General features: G+C 44.7%; 1 pseudogene; it reads right to left on the bottom strand.

Annotated features, from left to right (window-relative positions):
• Positions 1-13,619: 13,619 nt before the first annotated feature.
• LOC101417177 (EF-hand domain-containing family member C2-like) overlaps positions 13,620-20,968 on the bottom strand; it is a 73,976-nt pseudogene continuing 66,627 nt past the window's right edge.

Genomic DNA, 20,968 nt, shown 5'->3' with positions numbered 1-20,968 from the left:
TTTTGTCATATACTTATTGAATATATATGTCCATTTGCTTCATGTTTACAGAAAAAGTGGTCAGATTTGGATAATAAAGTGGTATTGCTTAAAGGTTAATATTACTTTTGGGTGACATCTTATAGCTCATTATTTCCTTTTAGATTCTCCTTGATTACATCTGAGTTTGTCTCCAAAGGTTAAGCAATAAATGTTGGGACCCTTAAAAATGATGTCCACATTGTCCAGTTGGAAATACTAACAAATAGATGTGTGTCACAACTTTTCTTGGAAAGACAATCATATTATTCAGTTCTATAGTCATTAGGCATCTACAATGGATGCTAAAGAAGATCTCATTCCTCCTTGAGCAGGCCTTTCAATAAGCGGGGCAGGGCAGATAAGGGTAAGTTGTTATAAGACAAAGCGATAAGTAACAATAGTACAGGCTAAATTTCTTCCCCACAGCGTCTAAACAGCGCAGCTATCAATTAAAGTGCATAGTATGGGAGACTCTCTAGGCAAGAATTAGTAAATTACAGAGGTGTGTTCATGGACTCCCATGGTTCACTTGATTCACCTTAGAGCAGTGGGTCCCAGCGAGGTGTCCAGGCCAGCAGCACCAGTATCACCCGGAAACTTGTTAGAAATGCAAAAGTCGGGCTCCAACCCTACTGAGCTAGTCTCTGGAGGTAGGGCCTAGACATCTGCACTTTAACAAGTCCCCCCAGGTGATTCTAATGTGCAGTTTGAGAAGCACTGATTGAGGGCATTACTCCATCTCTTCAAGTTCTCCTAGGTCTCCTTGCTCCTTCTTTAAAGAGATCCCACTGGTCCTCAAACTGGAATCTGTGTTTCCCTGTGAGTACATGAAGATGTTACAAGAAATATTAAGGTAGTCAAGTTTCAGATTCTCAACTTCCATATGTACATTTTCCTAACATTTATCTGTCAGAGAAAACATCTGAGGTGGAGGTGGAAAGCCAATTTTACTTCTCGACTTCTTTCATCACCATCCTTCTCTCAATTGTGAAAAGAAAAGATAGTTCTTACCCATTATGCCTCTTACTATGCTGCATTGCACCACGGATGCAAAAATCTTTGGGGCCGGAATCAAGAGGTAACTTGAAGTACTGTTCCAGTATTACAAAAGTGGATAACTCTAATCACAGAAAGATCAACATTCCTCTTGCTTTGGGGTTCTCTATAATCCCTAAACTTTTTAATTGCTTGGGTTATGGGCTTCCATGTCCTACATTGGGCAACCTTTCCTTAGGGGAACCACCTCTCAAGGCTTTCATTTCCAGAACACTTGTTCTTCTGTTAAACATCATCATGGATCCACAGCATGACTCCTGAAGAGTTGCACTCCCACACCTCTGGTCCCTACAACCCAACTGAGAACTGTGGATCCAATGTGATCACCCCTAGGAAAGGGCTCTTCACATCAAACATCACTTCAGAAGTAATATTCACAGTACATCACCCTCATTTACATACTTGTCCCTGAGGTTTTCATCTCTATTCAAACTAGTAGCATCTGAAAATGTCAGTTCTTCCAAATAGTTGGTAAATGAAGTTAGTTGTTTAAACAATGATAACTAGAAGACAGTCACAAAGCCCTAAGAGGGAGATGTTTCATTCCAGCCTCCTGTCCCATCCTGAGTTCTTAGATCCTGAAGATTCTGTAGGAAGATCTGTAGGTCTACGAGTCTACAGATCCAAACCTTCAGTAATGTACCCTCTTTGCAACATCAACAAATAACAATAGCTAATATTTTATTGAGACTTATTTTGTCTCAAACATTGTTCTAAGCTTTTTCTAAATGTCAGACTATTGTGAGTGCCATGTAAGACCAATAGTCATAAGCCAATGTTCTTCTCCTTCTATAGCCTATACACATTTTGATTATCTTTGATTTTAAGGCTACTGAGTATGCCCCCACACACAAAAAAGCTAATAAATTCCCCTTCTAGGAAGTGCCCCTGACTCTCTGATGTAATAAACATTTAGTAGGCACCCACACTCTCTTTGAGAACCACTCTCCACTTATTGACCCTGCTAAAGAGATGAACCTAAGCTGCCCAGGTGAACCTACCCATTTTGTCCTCAGCTGATTGAACCCACCTGACCCAAGCTGGGCCAATCCAATCATATTCCTGAGAGTGTGGAATTGAGGCCCCAACAAAAGGAGCCATTTATCATGGGAAACAGCCACTTGAAGATGGTCATCACGCTCTATGTTCAAGGAGTTGAGTGAATTGAGAATGCACGTTTTCAATGAGGAAGAGGAATGGATCAGAGATGCCATGGAGAAAGACTGTGACCCCATGTGGTGCCAATTCCTGATGGCTCTCCATCTTCTAGGAGACCGGACTTACTTTATTCACTGCCCTTGGGTTCTGTGAGAATCCTGTGTCATTTATTTTCATTAAGCCCTCCTTTATGTGAACTAGATTGGGTGAATGTCTGTTCCTTGCAACTAGTGACTCATGACTAATATAAAACCTATGTTGAGAACCTACTAGGCCACAAACTTTTTATTAATGCTGAAGTATGCCAGTCCATTATGACTGACTCTCAGAAAGCTCCTGATGCTTATGGTTTATAGCCCCCAATCTAGCAGTCAATTACCTAAAATTTATTAGGCTCCTACCAGGTGCCCAACACCGAGGGGATCACATGAAAAAAATAATCTGAGCCCTGCTTTCAATGAGCTTGCAAATCCATTAGGAAATTTAAAGTACAAAGCAAAAAAAAAAAAGTGTTAGTGTAATAAAATGTACATTAAACAGTTCTATGAGATATCAGAAGAGAGAGCAATTAAATTTCACTGTAAAGATGTGGGAAAGGGAACAATTATAGCTCAGTGGTTGAGCACCTGCTTCCCTGTGTACTGGGTCCTGGGTTCATTTCCCCGTGCCTCCTTAAAGAAAAATATATATTTGGGAGGGCTTCATAGAAGAGGTCTTATCTGAGCTGAGGTTTGAAGGATGACTAGAGTTTTGGTGAGAAAAGAAAGTGGGGAAGTAGAGCATATTAGTCAACTATTGCCACAATAGTTCTATTTAACAAATCACCCCAAAGCTAAGTGGCGTTAAATAAAAATCATTTCTTCTTACTCATACAACTGCAGGTTGGCTGAGGATCAACTAACCCAGGCAAGGCTCTGCTGGGCTTGGCTCTAATCCTCAGCTTGGGTTCAAGTCTGCTCTATGTGTAGTCATTCTTGAGCCCAGGTTGAATGGGGAGCAGCTGCTCAAATGAAGCTGTTTTCATGAACATGGCAGAAGAGCAAGAGAGCAAGCCCAACTACTCAAGCATATTCAAGTCCCCGCTTGTATTACATCTGCTAACATCTTATTGGCCAAAGTGAGTCACATGGCCAGGCTGAAAATCAAGGGCTTAAGATGTATATTTAGCCTCTAGTGGAACTACAAAGTCACATGGCAAAGGGCATGAATATGGGAAGGTGAAATATTGGGAGCAATCTACAACAGAACATTCAGGCAGAGAGAATGACATGATCAAAGGCATGGAGGCATGAAAGGACAAGGATTGTTTGGAAGGAGGAAATAAGGTTAAAATCTAAATTAAATTGAAACATGGCTCTGGCAAAATTGTGGAGCGCTATGACATAGAATGTCATGCTATGGAATGTGGTATTTTATTCTGCAGTTTCCAGGGAGTCACTGATACTTGCATGATTAGATTTGGGTTTTAGAAACATCAAAAGCAAGGAAACCATTTAAAAAGTCAGTGTAGTTGTCTAGGAATGATGGGAAGCAGGGTGAATATAAAAGATGTTTGGAAGGCTTGTGTTATGGTTTTAAAATATGTTCACAAATTATTTAATACTCCTCCCTTCAAGAGGTGGATCTTAATTCATTTCCCTTAAGTGTGGGTTATGCTTAGTGACTCACTATGGTTGAAGTGATGGTGTATAATTTCTGAGACTAGGCAATAAAAGGCATGTGGTCTCTCTTGAATCACTCATTCTGGGGAAAGCCAGCTGCCACGTCATGAGGACACTCAAACAGCCCTATGGAAAGGCCCGTTTAGTGAAGAAGTAAGACCTCTTGCCAACAGCCAGTGAGGAACTGAGGTCTTCTGCCAACAGTCATGTAAGTGAGCAATTTTGGATGAAAACATTGCAGCTCCAAATCAAGCTTAGCCAACATTTTGACTGCAACCTCCTGAGAGACTCTGAACTAGAACCATCCAGCTTGTCTACTCTCAGATTCCTGGCCCACAGAAACTGAGTGAGATAATAAATATTTATTGTGTTAGGTTACTAAGTTTTGGGTTAATGTGTTACATAGCAATAGATAACTACTACATTTTGGATGTAGACTGTGAAGGGAAGTAATAAGTCAAAGATGACTCCCAAGTTTCTGATTTGAGCCACTAGATGGTGTGATTTACTAAGAAGGTTACACAGTAGGGAGGGTAAGTTTGAAGGACAATGATAGGAGAAGTAAGGTAGAGAACTCACTTCAGGACAGATTGGATTTGAGGTGACAACAGGACATTTATGCTATGGATATCTAGTGGGCAGCTGAAAGTACAAATGGAGCTCAGAAGAGGTGTAGCTTCAGGAATCATCTGATCACTTGAAGGTATTTGAAGGTAGATGAGATAGAGCATCCAGAGAGAGAGAGAAAGAACATGGAGAGAAAAGAGATGGGGGATACAATAGAACTGGGAGGGAGGGGAGGGATATGGCAACTATAATTGAATGGTTCAAGGAGGAAGAAGATGGCATGATGGCTTTGAGTCATTGGAAAGGTAAAAGTGAACTATAGCAGAAGTCATGGGAGGTTTTGAAGCCAGAGAAGGTTATCAACAGTGCCAAATGCTCAGAAAATTCACACAGGGGATCAAGATGAAGCTGTCAAACTTTCTGATTAATACTTCATTGGTAACCTTTGCATGAAGGATTTAGTTGGCATCTGCAAAGCCAACTTACAGTGGGTTTGGTAGCCACTGTGATGTACCACCTAAATCTCTCTTCAATGAAATATTTGTTACCCAGTTTTTGGGAGTGCTATCTGCACATGGTCTTCAGCAACCATCCCCTTCAGAGATTGCCTCAGCTTCAGAGAGTCACCTCACCTAAGGTCACACCCCCTTTCAGGGTAGTATAAAGGCCTAGCCATCTCAGCCTAACACAAGACAACTCTGATGGTCAAAGAACCATCTCTCTCTGAAGAACTCTGTGAGATCAGGTGAGCAATCACTGGGCCTTCATCACAACTCAGCTTCTCTCTATGCCCTATCCTGCTTCCTTTGCTTTCCTTTCACAGATGTTGACCCCAAGGGAATTACTTAATAAATATTCTGCATTCTAGCTCCCTCTCAGAATCTGCTTCCCGCATAATCGAACCTGAGACATGGGTTGAAGGAAGGAAGTAGAGGCTACTAGTGTAGACTACTATTTCAGGTCTGAAAGAGTCAAAGAAAAATGGGCCATCATCTGAGGGCAAATATTTTGTCCTCTAAGTCCCTTTCCCAGGCACAGAGTTGGGCCCACAGTAGGCATCTTTGCCTTGGCTCTAGGACTCCAGGAGGAAGACAAAGTTGGCAATAGGCTAACTAGTTCTTCAGATTTTCCCTTTCCAATATTTAAATTAAAATATGGGGCTAGAAATTTTTAGATTGATTTACATTGCCTCCTCCCTGCTCCCCTCCAACACACACAGGCACACACACACATTCCTTTCATATTTCCTAGAAATAACTGATCCCTTTTTAGCTCTTCAATGACCAACAGGCCCTTTCCTGAGGTCAGATGGGAAAAGGGATTACACTGTCCGTCTATTTCCCCTAACCAGGAAGGTTACATGGAAAGGGAGAGAGAAGGAGACAACCTAGTGGCCAGAAGCATTCACAATTGCTGATAACAGGAGCAACTCGGTTAGCGAGGGTCAGTCCAATCACTAAACTTCAGGCTTGAGCTTCTTTAAACTTATTCAATCTCAGATGACAGGGAGTTAGTCAACTGGGGACAAACACATCATTGGGTTGAGTTGTCTAGTAGAATCATGTAGGTCCAGACGGAAGCTGTACCACTCTCAGCAGCCCTCCAACAAGACAGACCCCAAGCCTCCTCTCTGGAGAAAATGGGGCAGAAAAGAATGCTTAATGAGGTGTGTTGTGATCACTGAAAAGAGAGCTTCCCTGCCAAGGCCCCTACCCTCAACTCAAAGGACTCTCTTTTTCACACAGCGCTCTGACTAGAAGCCAGTGGGAGCTCTACGCTTGTGTGCAAGAGACATGCAGGGAGACAGGCAGGGACCATGGGTGTCATGATTACCCAGCACCAGAGCTGCATCATGCAAATGCTGGGGAATTTTAGGAGGTGCAGATGCTGGCTGCAGTCTGCCTAAGCCCAAAGTTAAGGACTCTGGAAAAACACAGAATTAAAAGGAGACATGCCTGAAAGAAAACAGAAGTATTTGTACTGCCCAGGTGAAATCAACAATCTTTGGAAAAAGCCTTTTAAATGAATGATAACAAGGAAAGAACTGAAATATGAAAGGCTGTAAGACTAGGTAAAATTATTAGGTAAAAACAATTCACCAAGAATGTTAGGAAGAAAGGTTATGTTTGAAACACTTTTCCAGTATAAGATGCTCCCCCAAAATATCCCAGATGATAAGTGTTTTTTGTTTTGTTTTGCTTTGTTTTGAAGTTAGGAGGGTGCTATCAAGAAAATATGGATGTGCAAGAGGCAGAAAAACAGGTGAGAAAGATACCATAAAAGATACAGAAAAAGGAATGGCAACACCTGTGGTAATCTAAAGGGACTTGACATTTCATCTTAGTAAAACTGAAAAATAATCCTCAATTTGTCAACGGTTATCTTTACATTAAAAACTGCATGCTATTTTTTTTAGGAGGTACCTGGGATCAAACCCAGGACCTTATACGTGGGAAGCAGGCACTCAACCACTTGAGTTACATCTGTTCCCCTGCATGCTATTTTAAAACAACCAACCCTCCCTGCGAAAAGTGTTTATTTCTAGGAAGCAAAAAGTATATGCTTTACAGGCAATCACTGCCATGCTCTAACTCATTATTTTTGTTCAGGTTCAATAGCTTTTCCTAAAATTTTTTTTATTCTGTTATCATATATACAATCTAACATTTTCTCTTTTAATCATACTCAGATATATTTTCCAGTGCTATTAATTGCATTCACAATATTGTGCTCTCATTACCACCATTGATTACATAAAGATTTCCATCATTCCAAATGGGAACCCTAACATTTTAAGCCGTAACTTGTAGTGGGAAGGCAATAGCATTTTAAAATCTGAAGAGCAAGAGAAATTTGAAGATAGAAAGAGTGATAGGGATATGGCTACAGATATAGACCTAGATACTATCTATATAAATGTAAGAGGGAGAGGCTGAATCTTGAACTAAGGCTTACTGTGGTTTCCCAAGCTCTTTCCATTCAGTCATGTAATGGCAGGGCTGAGTAGCTCGGGGAAAGCTCCAAGCTTGCTCAGAAGCAGCGGTCATTTCATACTAGCTGTCTCTTCCAAAGGTAGTGTATCCTAGGGTTGGAGAGTTGGAAGGAGGCATTCATTCATTCATTCATTCATTCACAAGTAAACACCTACCAGCTGTATGTCAGGAACTGTGCCTGACTCTACAGATGAAAAAAGCACCTGTCTAGTGCTGGGTCTAGTAGGTGTTTCAGAAGTTCCTTATCAACTTTTTAAGGCAGTTCTTCCCAATAAAAATGTAATTTGGGCCACGAATTTGAACTACATATGTAATTTAATTTTTTCTACTAGCTCCATTTTACAAAATGAAAAAAAAACAGCTGAAATTAATTTTGATAATATGTTTTATTTAACCCAATATATTCAAAATGCCATCATTTCCACTTGTAGCCAAAATAAAAAATATTAATGTCATATTCAGCGTTCTTTTTTTGTATGAAGTCTTCAAAATCTGGTATGCATTCGACACTTACAACACACCTCAATTTGGACTAGCCATGTTCCAAGTACTCAACAGCCACATGTGGCTAGTGGCCACCATGCTGGACTGTGCAGGCCTAAGGTGAATGATAGCACTTGTTCCCAAACACCTAACCCTCCTGATTGTGAGGCTAATCTATCTGCAGCTTCACAACCTATGCGCTCACAGCTTGGCCACAGGAAGCTGGGAAGTGAAGTTGCAGAGGTAGAGGGAGGCAGGTTCCAAGAACACATCGGATTTTGGGCCTTCAGGTACTTCATGATTTTGTCTATTCACAACATGTCCTAAGCCACTCAGTCAGTGAGCAATCACAGCATCCACAGCTGCTCATGGCCTTGTCATCAACAATTCACCATGATATCCAAATATTTATCTTAGAGATTGAGTTTCTTGGTTCAAAAATATACCTGGAAGAGGGAGCCAACTGCTTAGTTTTGGAAAGGAAGAGAAGTGGTTTAAGAATGTGATAGTTTTAAGAAGTTTTATGCCCATCGAAGAGTGGGATAACAAAATCACTGGTGGCTCTACTCTTTGTGGTCTACTAAGTCTACTATCCACTCTAGACAGAAACAAGAAAACCCAATTCAAGCAACTGCTTCAGATGTTCAAACCAGTGTAAAAATTGCTCATCAGAGGAAAACAAACACTTCCGTGTAAGTTGAAAAGGCCTGAGGAAGACAAAGTCTGTCAACAGAATTGACAGTGTCATTCCTGAATCTGGGGCCTCCCAAAGGTCTCCAGACTTAACCTAGGAGAACGTTAATGGGGCTGCTCTATCTTTAGGGACCTCAGTCACCCCAGGGCTCGCTTTTTTTCTCCCCATGCATTGCTCCTTACAACTTACTTGCTCCCAGGGACCAGCTTGAGAGCATCTTCGTTTCTATCATTTCTAAGATCAAGTGTTGTTCTCAGAAGAAGTCTCAGGCTTGATAACGCAAAAATTAACATCACAAAGTGTCAGTATTGCTTGCTATCTTTAAGTCTGCCTGCATGCTATTCTTTTAGAAACCATGGATTGAGGATTCTAGAACATGAGGATAAAGTCTACGTGGGCTCAGTTTACTTTTTGTTCCCAGTGTCACTCATTGTTTGAACAAGAAGGGACATTAGAAATTATCTAGGTCCATTTCAATTCCTTTACTTTAAAGATATTTCAACTTCTTTCTATTACAGATAAAGATTGAAATTCAGAGAGGAGAAGTAACTTGACTAAGACCTCATTGGAAGGTGAGAAACAAAGGCTTTTAATGTCGTGTCCAATGATCTTTACAGCATTCCCGGCTGCCTCCTACTTTTGAGAAGGGCTGAGTATTCCAGAAAGTATCATGGATAGCAGGTCTTCACATAGTGAATACGTTGACCTCAACCTCACACGGGGTCAAATAAAAAACTTAAAGGCCTGTTTGTCCAGTACTGAGATACTTTTACTTTTTGGATGTGAAACATACCATGGGTGTAAAATATACCAATGTGTTCTCTCTTGCTCTTTTTGTGTTTACTTTCCAGAAATAAACATTGACTCTCACTTTATAGATCTCCAGGTGAACATCCATTTCAATGGTAGGTCCACCATTCCTGCCCTAACCACCATTGTCACCTCCAAATCTGGAAATAGGGTTTGACAGTAACGAGTATGCCCTCTGCTGACTGTATGTCTGATCTGCAGTCATATCCATAGAATACACATTTGCACGTTTGGAGGGTAACATACCTGACAGAGACATTAAACAGAAAGAAGGCATAAATAAGAGTTTCTTTATTTCTTATAAAGAATCTGTAAATTTCATGGCTAATCAAGTCATAGTGTTTTGATCTTCCTCATCAGTAATTATTACGAGAAAACTATTATTAAAGAAGTTTCCAACTTTTGATTTTCTACAGATTTTGCCGAAGTACAATATTTCTAGCATTTACCACTCCCTCACCCAGCACAAAAAGTTAAAAAAGTATAAACAGTGCTTTCAAATGTGGACTATAACTCAGTACAAATAATACACTTTTAAAATAAAACTTGAAAGGAGCCCTTTTTTCCTGGGAGCATGAAAAGTAATTAGAAATGCATTTTGAGTTATTCCCTGATACTGGGCTCTCCTAGGGTGTGCTTTAGAATGTGTCACTTTTCTCACATGCCTCTTCCTGCCCTCTCCCCACCATCCTGGCCTTGGGAGCCAGGAATCTCATTCTCAAGCCTTTTTAGTTGGAGCACACCCCCCCCCCCCCCCCCCCCGCACCCCAGCACTGCTTTCCACCTGGGCCTCTCCTTTCTCACTCCCCATCTCCCTCCCTCCTTCCCTCTCTCCCTCCCTCCCTTCCTTCCTTTTTTTCACTGTTTGAAATCAAGATAAGGCACCTCCAAGGCTACATACAACCCCACGGAGATGGACCTTGGCACTGACACTGAAATATGTTTGCTACCTGCAGAGAAGTGTAGATAACGCTGAGGAACAAATGCCAACCCGAGTTCTGTGTTAGGGCTAAAGCATAGATCTAGCAGGGTGTGGAGACTGAAATCTCATGCTTCTCTCCATATTTTCTTAAGCCAACTGGAGGAATAGGCACATCCGCAGCTTTGTTTGGGGGTCTGGCTCTTTTGTAGTTTGAATTCCCAAGAAGGGTGGGGAAGTGAGAGGGCAGAAACTGGCCCAGAGAGCTTTGCAGGGAGAGTGAGGGGGCAGAGGATGCCTCCTCAGGATAAGCTTTCAGGGTCAGGCAGGAGAAGAAAGAGAGGAAACCATAGACCAAAGAGGTGAAATAAATCCAGGAGAGTCCAGGAGGAAGGAGGAACGTGAGAGTAGCTCCAGAATGGTGAACAAAACCCGAGTTTTCATTCAAACCCGAAAGATCTTGGACAACGACAAGAAAATTAAGGCCTTCCAACTCACATCTTTGCTACTGGTGTGTAATGTAAGGTACTAGGTAGCAAATGGGGGCCACCTTTAATTCCTAGCCACACAGCCTGCCATCACGGCTTCCAAACTTGGTGAACCAGGCCCAAAAACCTGGTTAGAAGGTTAGAAGGCACTAGAATTCATGTTGACAATAATTCAAGGCATGGGCCGGTTTGGGGGCGGGAATCCAGATGTGTTAGAAAACGGTGAGCAAAGTTGAGAACGCATGTTTAAGACAGATTGTCCTTCCTATTTATTAGAAGTTGGAACGGATCATCTGGAGAAAGGTCAGCATCTTCGGTCTTAGTGAGAAAAAAATCCCCAAAAAACAGCTTGCAGAAATGAGTAGTAATTTGGAGCGGGAAGCGGGGGTGCATGGGGGAGGGGAAACTGAGCGGAGGTGGCTGCTGCTCAGTTTCCGGAGGGGCTGGGACTTTATCCCAGCCACCGCCCAGAGGCGCACTGGGGAAGGTTAGAGCGGCAGCACCCCCCGGAGGACGAGCTGCTCGTAAACTTTGTACTTTCTTTTGTTCCTTGGTTAGAGGTTTTCTGGAGGTGGCTGCAGCAAGTGCAGATCCCCGGGGTGGAGTGGGGCGCCGAGGTGTGAGCCCTGGGCGTGTGTGCCCGAGCAAACGTCCCAGCCTACCGAGGGATGGGGTTTGTCGTCTCAATTTGTGGAGACCGGCTTGAATAGGGCCCGGCGGAGTTGTGCCAGGTTTTAACAGATGTTCCTGGGGTATCGTTGGGGAACTCAAGGTCCGCATTCTTCACGAGCAATGTTAAGCGTGCCAGGCGTTGTAAGGAAGCGCGGGGCGCTCAGGCCCTCGGTTCCTGCTCTTGGGTTGGACTTGGGTCAGGTTTTCTCGGTTGCCTGTCCGGCCCCCCACCCCAGAACTACTACCCTCACTTCCCACCCCGTCCCTCCCGCCTGACGGACTCCTGCGTGGTCTCGAAGCTCAACCGCAGCAGCATTTGCCCCCGCCCTGTCTACCTGTGATTGTGGGTCCCCAGAACCCAGGACTGGTCCCGCAAAATGACTGCGTTGTGCGGCTCTCTCTGGTGATTTCATACAAGTGCACTGTGAATTCAGAAAAATAAATAGAAGGGCCGAACATAGGACTCTCCGTAGTGCGAGGACTTTTCGAATAAATTAAAAGGGGCTGAGTTTTCACTGTTGAATGTAAATTCCTTTGAAGTGGAACTAATCATTTCAAGGATAGTTCACGTTGTCCTAACAACGCGGGTGAATGGCAAGGGCCCTTCTTTTTGTTAAAGATATGTTTTCTTTCTTTCAGTCAAAACTGATGATGATACCCCTTTCACGCTCTGTCCTCCAGGATCGTAAATCTCCACTCCCAGCTCCCCAAATCACACTTTCAGATGCCAAGCCCCCGTGGGTGACCGCTTCTCAGGAGGCGCGGGCGCGCTGAGCATCAAGCTTCTCGCCCCCAGATGCCCACGCCCCGCCGGGTGGAGCCCGTCGCGTCCCATCTCCTGGCCGTAGGGGGCGCTGCGGCGGGGGGAGCGGATGGTCGGGAGAACGATCCCCCCGCGGGTGCAGCTGTATCATGGGGTTGACGGTGCCCCAGAGGGGGAGGATGCCGGGGCGCGCAGGCCTCAACTTCAAACTAAGCGGGATACTGCGACCCTCGTACTGTCCAAGGCCCCTGTCAATCTTCCCCTGGCCCCAGGAAAGTGGAAAATGTTCACAAAGCCTCCCTGCCCTTCGCCCTCGCTTATCAGCTGCTAGTGCCCCCTTTTTTTTGGGGGGGGGGGGAGGGCGGTCACCCATAATCCCGGCGGGCCACGCCGCTGAAATCCTAACTTTTCCTTACCAACTAGAGCCTCCCTTAACAATTCCGGGGACCCTTGCGGCGCCGGCGCTCCGGGATGCCATTTGTGCTGAAGAGGCGGGGCCGGCTGGAGTTCGCGGCGGAAGAAAGCGTACTTGTGACCCACGAGCCTGAGAAACTTGCTCCCGGTTCACCTACTCCGAGGCCCAGGGGTGGGGGAAGGGGGCTCCAGGCGTCCACGAGGTCTCTCGGGTTCCAGAAACGCTGAGTCTGGGACAGGGATGGCTAGCCGGGTTCCTCCGTGCCGGGGCAAGGTGGCAAGCTGCCCGTCCTTACACGTTCGGAAAAACGGGGCAAAGGGCCCCACCAAGGCAAAAGGAGAGGCGCTTCGGTCTGAACAACGAATGCTGCCCCCCCGTGGGCAGCGGCAAGGGCAGGCCTGCGCCGGGGGTCCCGAACAGAAACGTGGTGAGCGGCGCTTCCCCGGGAGGAGCAGACTGGGCACTTGGTGCCCAGCTCTGCTCGGTGATAAAGGTGGCATTCCTTGTGACCCGGCCCAGGAGGGCCCCACTCACTTTTTGGACTCTCGGGGCCGGGCATGGAGTACTGCCCATTCCGAAATGCTTGAAGGGGAAGGGGAGAGGCTGACTGCTTCGCCTTCTTTCTCGCCTGGGCGTGCTTCTCAGGAGAAAAGGTGGCCGAGTTCGGACCCCCAGCGATGGTCATTTGTATTCGCCTGGGTTTTAAACCCTTCGTCTCACCGGAGGGCGAGAACCGGTCTGAGCGCTGCGGGCGGTCTTTCCAACGCTAGGCGCCAGCTCTCCAAAGTGGGCGGAGGGGGTACGAGGGCCACTCGTCGCCTCCCCGACCCGGCCCGCGAGTTCTAGTGGCGCCTGACAGCCGGACAGTCCGCACCTCCCCTCCGCCCCGCTGCGGCCTACTGGCGCTTTGCGACCCAGATTAGCCGCCCCTGGGAACCCCGGAGGAAGCAACTCCAGGAAAGTTCATCTGCAGGGCAACTCCGAGGAACTTGCAGTCAGCCGCAAGCGCAGCGCGGGCTGTGATTGTCCAAATGAGCTCTTCTTTCTTTAAAAGAAAACGAAACAAAAACTCTAAACTCGAGCCGGAGATTTAGGCAGGGCCCTGTGGCCGGTTCTGCCCCGGGCCCTACGGCCCCTTCTCCACCCCACCCCCAACTCCAGGCTAAGTTACCCGGGGGAATATTTGGAGGGCTGGGGTGCAAATTGGTGTAAGGCTCCTCCTCCCTGAAAAACTGGGTTTGGCGGATGGTGCAGGGTGGCCAGGGCGTTGTTGGAAAGTTGTTGCCAAGGGTCCTTCCAACCTCAGTTTCTGCATCTGTTAACCCGGAGCAATATTACCTCCCACTCTTGGCTCGGAGACAGGGAATATGGGGTCTGGCTCACAGTAGGTGTTCAGAACATTCTTATTCCCTATCCACACTCTTTACGCCCCGGTCCCTCAATTCGCCTATTTTGCTGCTCATCAAGGTGGAGAGAGAAAACTCGCGTGAGCCCGGAAGGCGGCTTCATTGCCGGATTTATTTTTGCCTTTGGGTCGGGCCCCGGTACCCGCACCCGGCATCCCGCAAATCCTGGCCGGCACTTGGGGCTGCGGGCGTGGTGGTAGCCACTCCATCTTTCTCCGGGGCCCTCACTAAGGCTTGGGGTACAGGGCGCAGCGTAGAGCCTCCCGGCCTCTGGCCTTTGGGCCGGAGAAAGGGATTTAAAGGCGGGCGTCAAGCACTTCGGGGAGCGGGAGAACAGGGGAAGGGGTCTGGCGGCAGCGCGCTAAGCAACCTTGGCGACTCGGTGGGCGCGGGCGGCCAGCGCTGGGTTTGGCTGGGCGGGCGGCTGCAGGCGGGAGGGCGGGCGGGAGGCGCGATCCCCGCGGCTCCTTTCCCCCACCGCGCCGGCTTCGGAGGTAACATCTGTGTCAACCCCCCTTCTCACCCCCATACTCACCACCCCACCTCTATTTTTTTTTTTTAAGAAAGAAAGAAAACGAAAAACCAACCTTCCTTTCCCTCCACAATAGACGCGCCAGGGGGCCTTTCACTTGGCCAATCTCAGGAGTTTCATATGAACTTCATTAAATCAATTACTCGGTGAACACATCACAATTTTTTTGCAATTAGTATCAAAATGCCTTACTTTTCTTAATAGGTCGGAGCAGATGTAGCTACAGAAGGGACAACGCATTTCCGTGAAATCTATCTCTTGCAACATATTAAATCTGGTCAGAAGAGAAGGAGAAATTCAAAGGCAGTTTAGAGGAGGAGAGAGAAACCACGCTGGAGGCAAATGTGATTCGTGCAGGTGTTGGAGCAGCTTGCGTTATAATTGTATCTAGCGAAAAGGTCGCCTTTATTATCCGTAATGATCGAACAAAAGTCACCGTAATTAAACGTCTGGTTTTCTCCAATGACTGAGAGGTGCATGTCTGAAAGGCGCCCGGTACAGCGAGGGACTTCAGAAATGGTTAACAAGACGCCCCGTTCTTTGAATAGTGGCTTTGTCTTAACGGGGACGGAGAAAGGAGAGACAGAAAGGGAGCGAGGGCAGTTATCTAATTTTCATTGCCCCAAACCAGAGATTTATAGATTGCGACAACAGTTTTATTGTACTCGGGGAGGAGGTTGCTTCGGGTTTATAGAAACTGATTTACTTTCGTTTGGAAATAAAATCAAATGCAACAGTCCCTCGTTGGAAGGTTGGCCCTCAGCTCCTGTTAATACCATTAGTGACAGAGGATCGAATATCAAATGAAGCCTGGTGACAATTACAGACGGAAACAGATGCCCTTGGAAATTTAGGTCAAGTGTTCAAGACTCTGGTTTCATGGTCAAGGTTGTCTTGGGGGTAACCTTGAGGAGCCGCTCATAAATCTGTCCTTCTCTCCGGACTCGTGATGCGCCTTCCCCGGGGGTGAAGAGGGGAAGAGTGGGGCAGAAAATTTATTTAGAGGGCCCTCAGGTCACCGAAAACAGAAGAGATGCCGACGTGTTGTTAAACCCGGCAAGTGTGCTTGGCTGGGTGAAGGAGGGGGGCACTAGATGCTCCTTGGCGGCGGCGCAGCGGGGAAGAGCTACTGCGCGGCCGGGGTTGCAAAGGACCTGGACCTGCGTCCCACTTACTCCCCAGCAGGCATACACAGTGACTGTCCCTACGTCTCAGAAGCTTTCATTTATTTATTTATTTATTTATTTATTTATTTATTTATTTATTTATTATTTTTATTTGAAAGCACGCGCAAAATGGGAATCACAGCGCTGGTCTGGCCTTTCTGCAAGAGTGGTGCTAAGGATTACGTGTAATGAAAGCGTCTAGGCTTTCAAATGGAAGGTATTATTATGAAAGTGCAACTGCCCTCTCTCTGCATGTTAATCATTTGCCCTTCTGCTAAGTGAGAAAGACGTCCTGTCTCTCCCCTTCTCCACACAGGAGCCTTTCCCAAGAGCTGCCCGCTCTGGCTCTGGCAGCACCTACGCCTTCCTTCCGGGTGTAAAAACATGTTGTCTTTCCACCCGGCTCTCGATCCCAACCGGCGTCTTTAAGCGTGGCAATCTTCGGGGTTTACGTCCCTCTGGTGGGTGTTTTCCACTTGACAACTCTTTTAAAGACATAGAGCCATATTTTATTTACTGCCTACTATAAATTATTTACTAGCAGGCTGAGGTAATTCCATTAAAGCCGTACAGTTTGTTTATACTAAATAGTTATCTGGGGACTCCTTGCTTGCCTTAGAACGGCGAGGCTCCGGGGACTTGGAGACAGTCCTCGCAGGCAAGAGTTGCCTACGGAAAAGAAAAGAAAGGGGTCCAGTGGAAAAGAAAATGGCCTGATCTCTCTCGATGGTTTCTTAAAAATTAAATACCATCTAATAATTGTCGTTTTTGTGTGTGAAATGTCCTTCCTGCGGACTTGAGTCAAGTGGTTAACACTTGGTAGCAAGACCAATTATTCCAAGGAACTAACTCGAAGGTGGCGACAATCACATTTTGGTGCTGGAGGGTTTAGTTGGGGGAAATGTATGGGGCCATTTCTGGAAATGAGGGGAGGTGGAGGGGAGAGGAAGTCGGGAGCTCATTGAAGGAGTTGCTGGGGGGAAAAAGAAAGAGCCGAGAACTTTGCCGCTGGCCCCTTCCCCCAACACGTGAAACCCCGTGGAAAAAAGGCCGGAGAAAAACCAGCCTGAGGGAAGGCATCAGGCTTTATAGATTGGCTGCGCGCGCGCGCGTGAGTGAGTGCACGCGCGCGCTGTCTGCCTTTTTCTCCGCAGGACTTTAGCGCTGGCCCGCTTAGTTACTTCTTTTTACTTCTCTGAGTCTCTGTTTGTTTTACGTGTGGGGAAAGCAATTGATTTCTATCACTACCAAACAGCCCAAGGAGATATATTGGCTTTCGGGCGGGGTGGGGCGGGAGGAATATTTGTGGGGTGTGTGCGGGGATGGGGGGTGGGCTGGATGAGCCAACCGTACGTGAAATTTTCGACTGAACTAGCTGTCTTGAGAAATGTTAGCTTTGGAAGAGGAGTGGAATTTATTTATTTCTGTGGAAGGCTTTTTAAAAAGGCACTCCAGGGATAGGAGTAGCATTGGTATTAGTTTCCCACCTGGTTTTGCAGATGTGGATTTAAGAATGGTTAGGTTATCTCCATAACACACACACGGAGAAACAAGACACCTGCATAAAAAGCCAATTGCCTGATGCTACTTGAAAGCCATCTAAAATAAATAGAAACGTCACTTACAGAGTTTGTTTTCTCTCAGCTGAAATATAGATGCAAGGTAGGAACAAAAATCCTATTGGTCTCACTGAGTGAAAGACCTACTGCTGTTCATTATTGAGTCGACTAGAAGGACCGGAATTAACTTAAATATTCAGGGCACGTCTTGCACTCAGTGGTTAGGCTCACCAATAATTTAAAATTCAATGACATATTTTAAATATTCCTGTATTAGATTTCTTGGTAATTTGGTTAACTTTATTAGTTTAAATTCTGTTTTATCAAAAAGAGGGAGAAAATTAAACTATGTATCAACACCTTAAGTATGCAAATATGCACCAGGAATTTTGTGATGAAGGATATGCAGGTTAACCCTGCGAACACCAAGTTGAATGTACATAATAAACCACATACCTCGATAGTCTCATATGTATATTTTAAAAATTGAGGTGAAATTTGCAGAACATAAAATTAAACATTTTGAAGCGAGCAATTTAAGCATTTAGTACATTCTCAATGTTCTGTAATCATCACCTTTACCTAGTTCCAAAACATTTTCATCCCCCCAAAATAGAACTCCTTACCCATCAAGCCTTTATTCCTGAGTCTTCCCTGCTCCCAGCTCCTGGCAGATGTTTTTATTGGTACTTTTATTTCTTATAGAAATATTCTACACCACAGCAAAATCTCTGTATGCTACCGTTTCCTTGAAATCTATTTCATTAATTCTATTCCATACATCTAGCTACAGATACAAAGAGAAAGGGGATAAACGACATAATCTGCTTATTTGTATTTGTTCTAGAAACCAATAGAAGGTTTCCAGATTGACATTTGCAACATGGGTCTTTTTAATGAGCGGGTGGATCCCTGGGCAACAATTTCAAATACTTTGTTAGTCATTGTGGGAGGGACATGAGTTTGAGGCAACAGTTAATCTTGCTGCCATCCATAGAAAGTGGATTAGAGTGCTATTTTCTCCTTTGAAATGTAATTCATAAACTTTAACAAAGCAATAGTTATAGTCAACCTTTTGGGGAAAAAGAGTGCTAGGATGAGTTTTTGCAAACCATTTGTTTCTGAGCATCAAAACTGTGCCCTGAATTCACAATTATGGAAAAACTTTGTGAAGAGCTTAGAATCGTCAGAGTCCCATCTCCTTGCTCTTGTGTGTGCTGATGCATTCATTTATTTCAGAGGGGTTCACCACAGAGACAAAAGGAAATATGACTGTGGCTAGAGAATTTTAATCAAAATTGAAGCTACTATTCTTGTAACTAGGACCACAGTGTCTGAGGCTATTGGAGAAACCATTTCTGTGGGATAGCAGTGAGAGATGCAGGACTTGCCTAGAGTCATGAGCTCAGACAGGTTTTTGACCTTGACTACTACCCTGCTGAATTAATGTGGAATTAAAGGAGCAAAGAATGTTTTGGTGGACAAAGTCATGGGTGGTAAGTTTTGTGGTTCACCATTTTCCTTTATTATATTTGGAGAATGATAACTTTCAGAGGAACTAACTGATTTTGACCCTCATGGATATACTACAGAGTACGTATTTTTAAGTTTAATTTTTGGACTAGTTCATCCTAAGGGGGAAAAAAAGTTGTGCTCAGAACTGCTATTCCATTTATTCTAATATATTCTTCCAATGGAACTAATTTCCTTTAATTTTCAACCTTGGCACTATTGACTTTTTGAAACAGATACTTCATTGTTGGGGGAAGCTGTCCTATGCATTGTAGGAAGTTTAGCAGTATCCTTGGCTTGATCCCACTAGATGTCAGTTACACCACCCACCACAGTCATGACAATGAAATATATTTACCAGAGACTTAAAATCTTCTGACTGTTCATATGCGGTTTGAGTCCTGAATCTCAGCAGAGTTGCAGCCAAAACTCACTCCCCAGTTCGTCAGACTCGCCCAGGACAACTAACAAAAGATGATGGTGGACAATGCACATCCCCCAAAACAGAGACTATCTACAAGTGCAAGCAAGACAGTTTCATCTATCAGCTCCATGGGATCTAAGCCCCCTCTAAATCAGAAACAGAGTGGGCATCACCATCCCAGAATCCTCAAGATTGAGGAATGAACAAACATAAGGAGGGAATGCAGCTATGGACTAATGTAAACTTAGTGTATTATTATTCTAACAATGGAAGAACTTGTAACATTGATATAAAGGCAGTGGTCTCTGGAGGTTATGAGGGGAAGGAGAGGGAAGAATAGGTGTAACATGGGGCATTTTTGGGACATCGGAATTGCTCTGAATTGCATTGCAATGATGGATACAGGTCATTATACATTTTGTCAAAACCTGTAAAAATATGCGGTGCAAAGGGTAAATTATAATGTTAACTATTGACAATGGTTAGCAGCAATGCTTTGATATTTGTTTATCAATTGTAACAAATGTACCACAATAATCAAATGATCAAAGACATTGTTAATGGGGAAAAGTGGGGAGGGGGAGAGGGTGGAGTATATGGGAATCCCCCTATTTTTTCTTTGTATCATTTATGTAATCTAAAGCTTCTTTAAAAATAAAATAAAATAAAATAAAAATGCTTCCAGAAATTTTCAAATGTCCCCTAGGGGGTAAAATCGTCCCAGTTGAGAATTACTGTTCTGCAGTGCCCTGTTTCATTTTGAGACAGATTGGTCTTTTTTTTTGTTGTTGTTAACATACAATGTTATATTCAGCAAGGACCTTAAAGGCTCATTGTTCATCAAATAAGGAAGCTGTTAAGAGCATAGACTTGGATTTAAATTCTACGTACTAGCTGTGAGACCTTAGACAAGACCTTTAATTTCTTTGAGCCTTTGTTTTCTCTGTAAATTGGCCTTCTAGAAAACTGATGTGAAGATAAGGCTTAGAGCTGAACAGGGTACTTGACACATAGTAGGCAAGTAGTAAGTGTGATGTGGTTAGTTACTAGATGTCTACTGTGTCCCATGCAGTGTGTAAAGACTTTCCCTTCATTGAAGGACTCCTGCCCTACACTATAACAGATGGGACTGGTAAGAGCTTAGCATTCCTTTTTTCTTTTGTTTTTTCTTTTTTTTTTTTGAGGTACCGGGGGACAGGGATTGAACCCAGGACCCCGTAAGTGGGAGCTGGTTCTCAACCATGGAGCCACATTGGCTCCCCTGACTTGGTTTTTTCATTTGTTTTGCTTGTTGTTTTTTGTTTGTTTGTTTTTAGGAGGCACTGGGAACCGAACCCTGGACCTCTTGTATGGGATGCAGGTGCTCAAGTGCTTGAGCCACATCTGTTCCCCTCCGCATTCCTTATTAAAACAATTATCTGCAAAGCTCAACCGTTCCTCTAAGAAGTGGCATTAGGCTGTGGTTGTGCCTGCAGTTCTGCTCTTCTTTGCTCTTCAGGGGGTCTCTCTCTTGGATACCCAGTGTCACTTTCATGCTCTCCGTCCCTAGTTCCCCCAACTAGGGCTCAGTTTGGTATAAAAAACCCCTTTCTGTGCTTGCCCTTAGCACAGCTGAGAAAGCTGATATTTTCCAAGCTAACTTTACTAATCACTAAGGGGAAATAAAAGG

The sequence above is a fragment of the Dasypus novemcinctus genome, chromosome X (assembly GCF_030445035.2).
Source record: "Dasypus novemcinctus isolate mDasNov1 chromosome X, mDasNov1.1.hap2, whole genome shotgun sequence".
NCBI classification, from domain to species: domain Eukaryota; kingdom Metazoa; phylum Chordata; class Mammalia; order Cingulata; family Dasypodidae; genus Dasypus; species Dasypus novemcinctus.
Note: the sequence above shows the minus strand (reverse complement) of the source record. Positions and strands in the feature narration are given on the sequence as shown.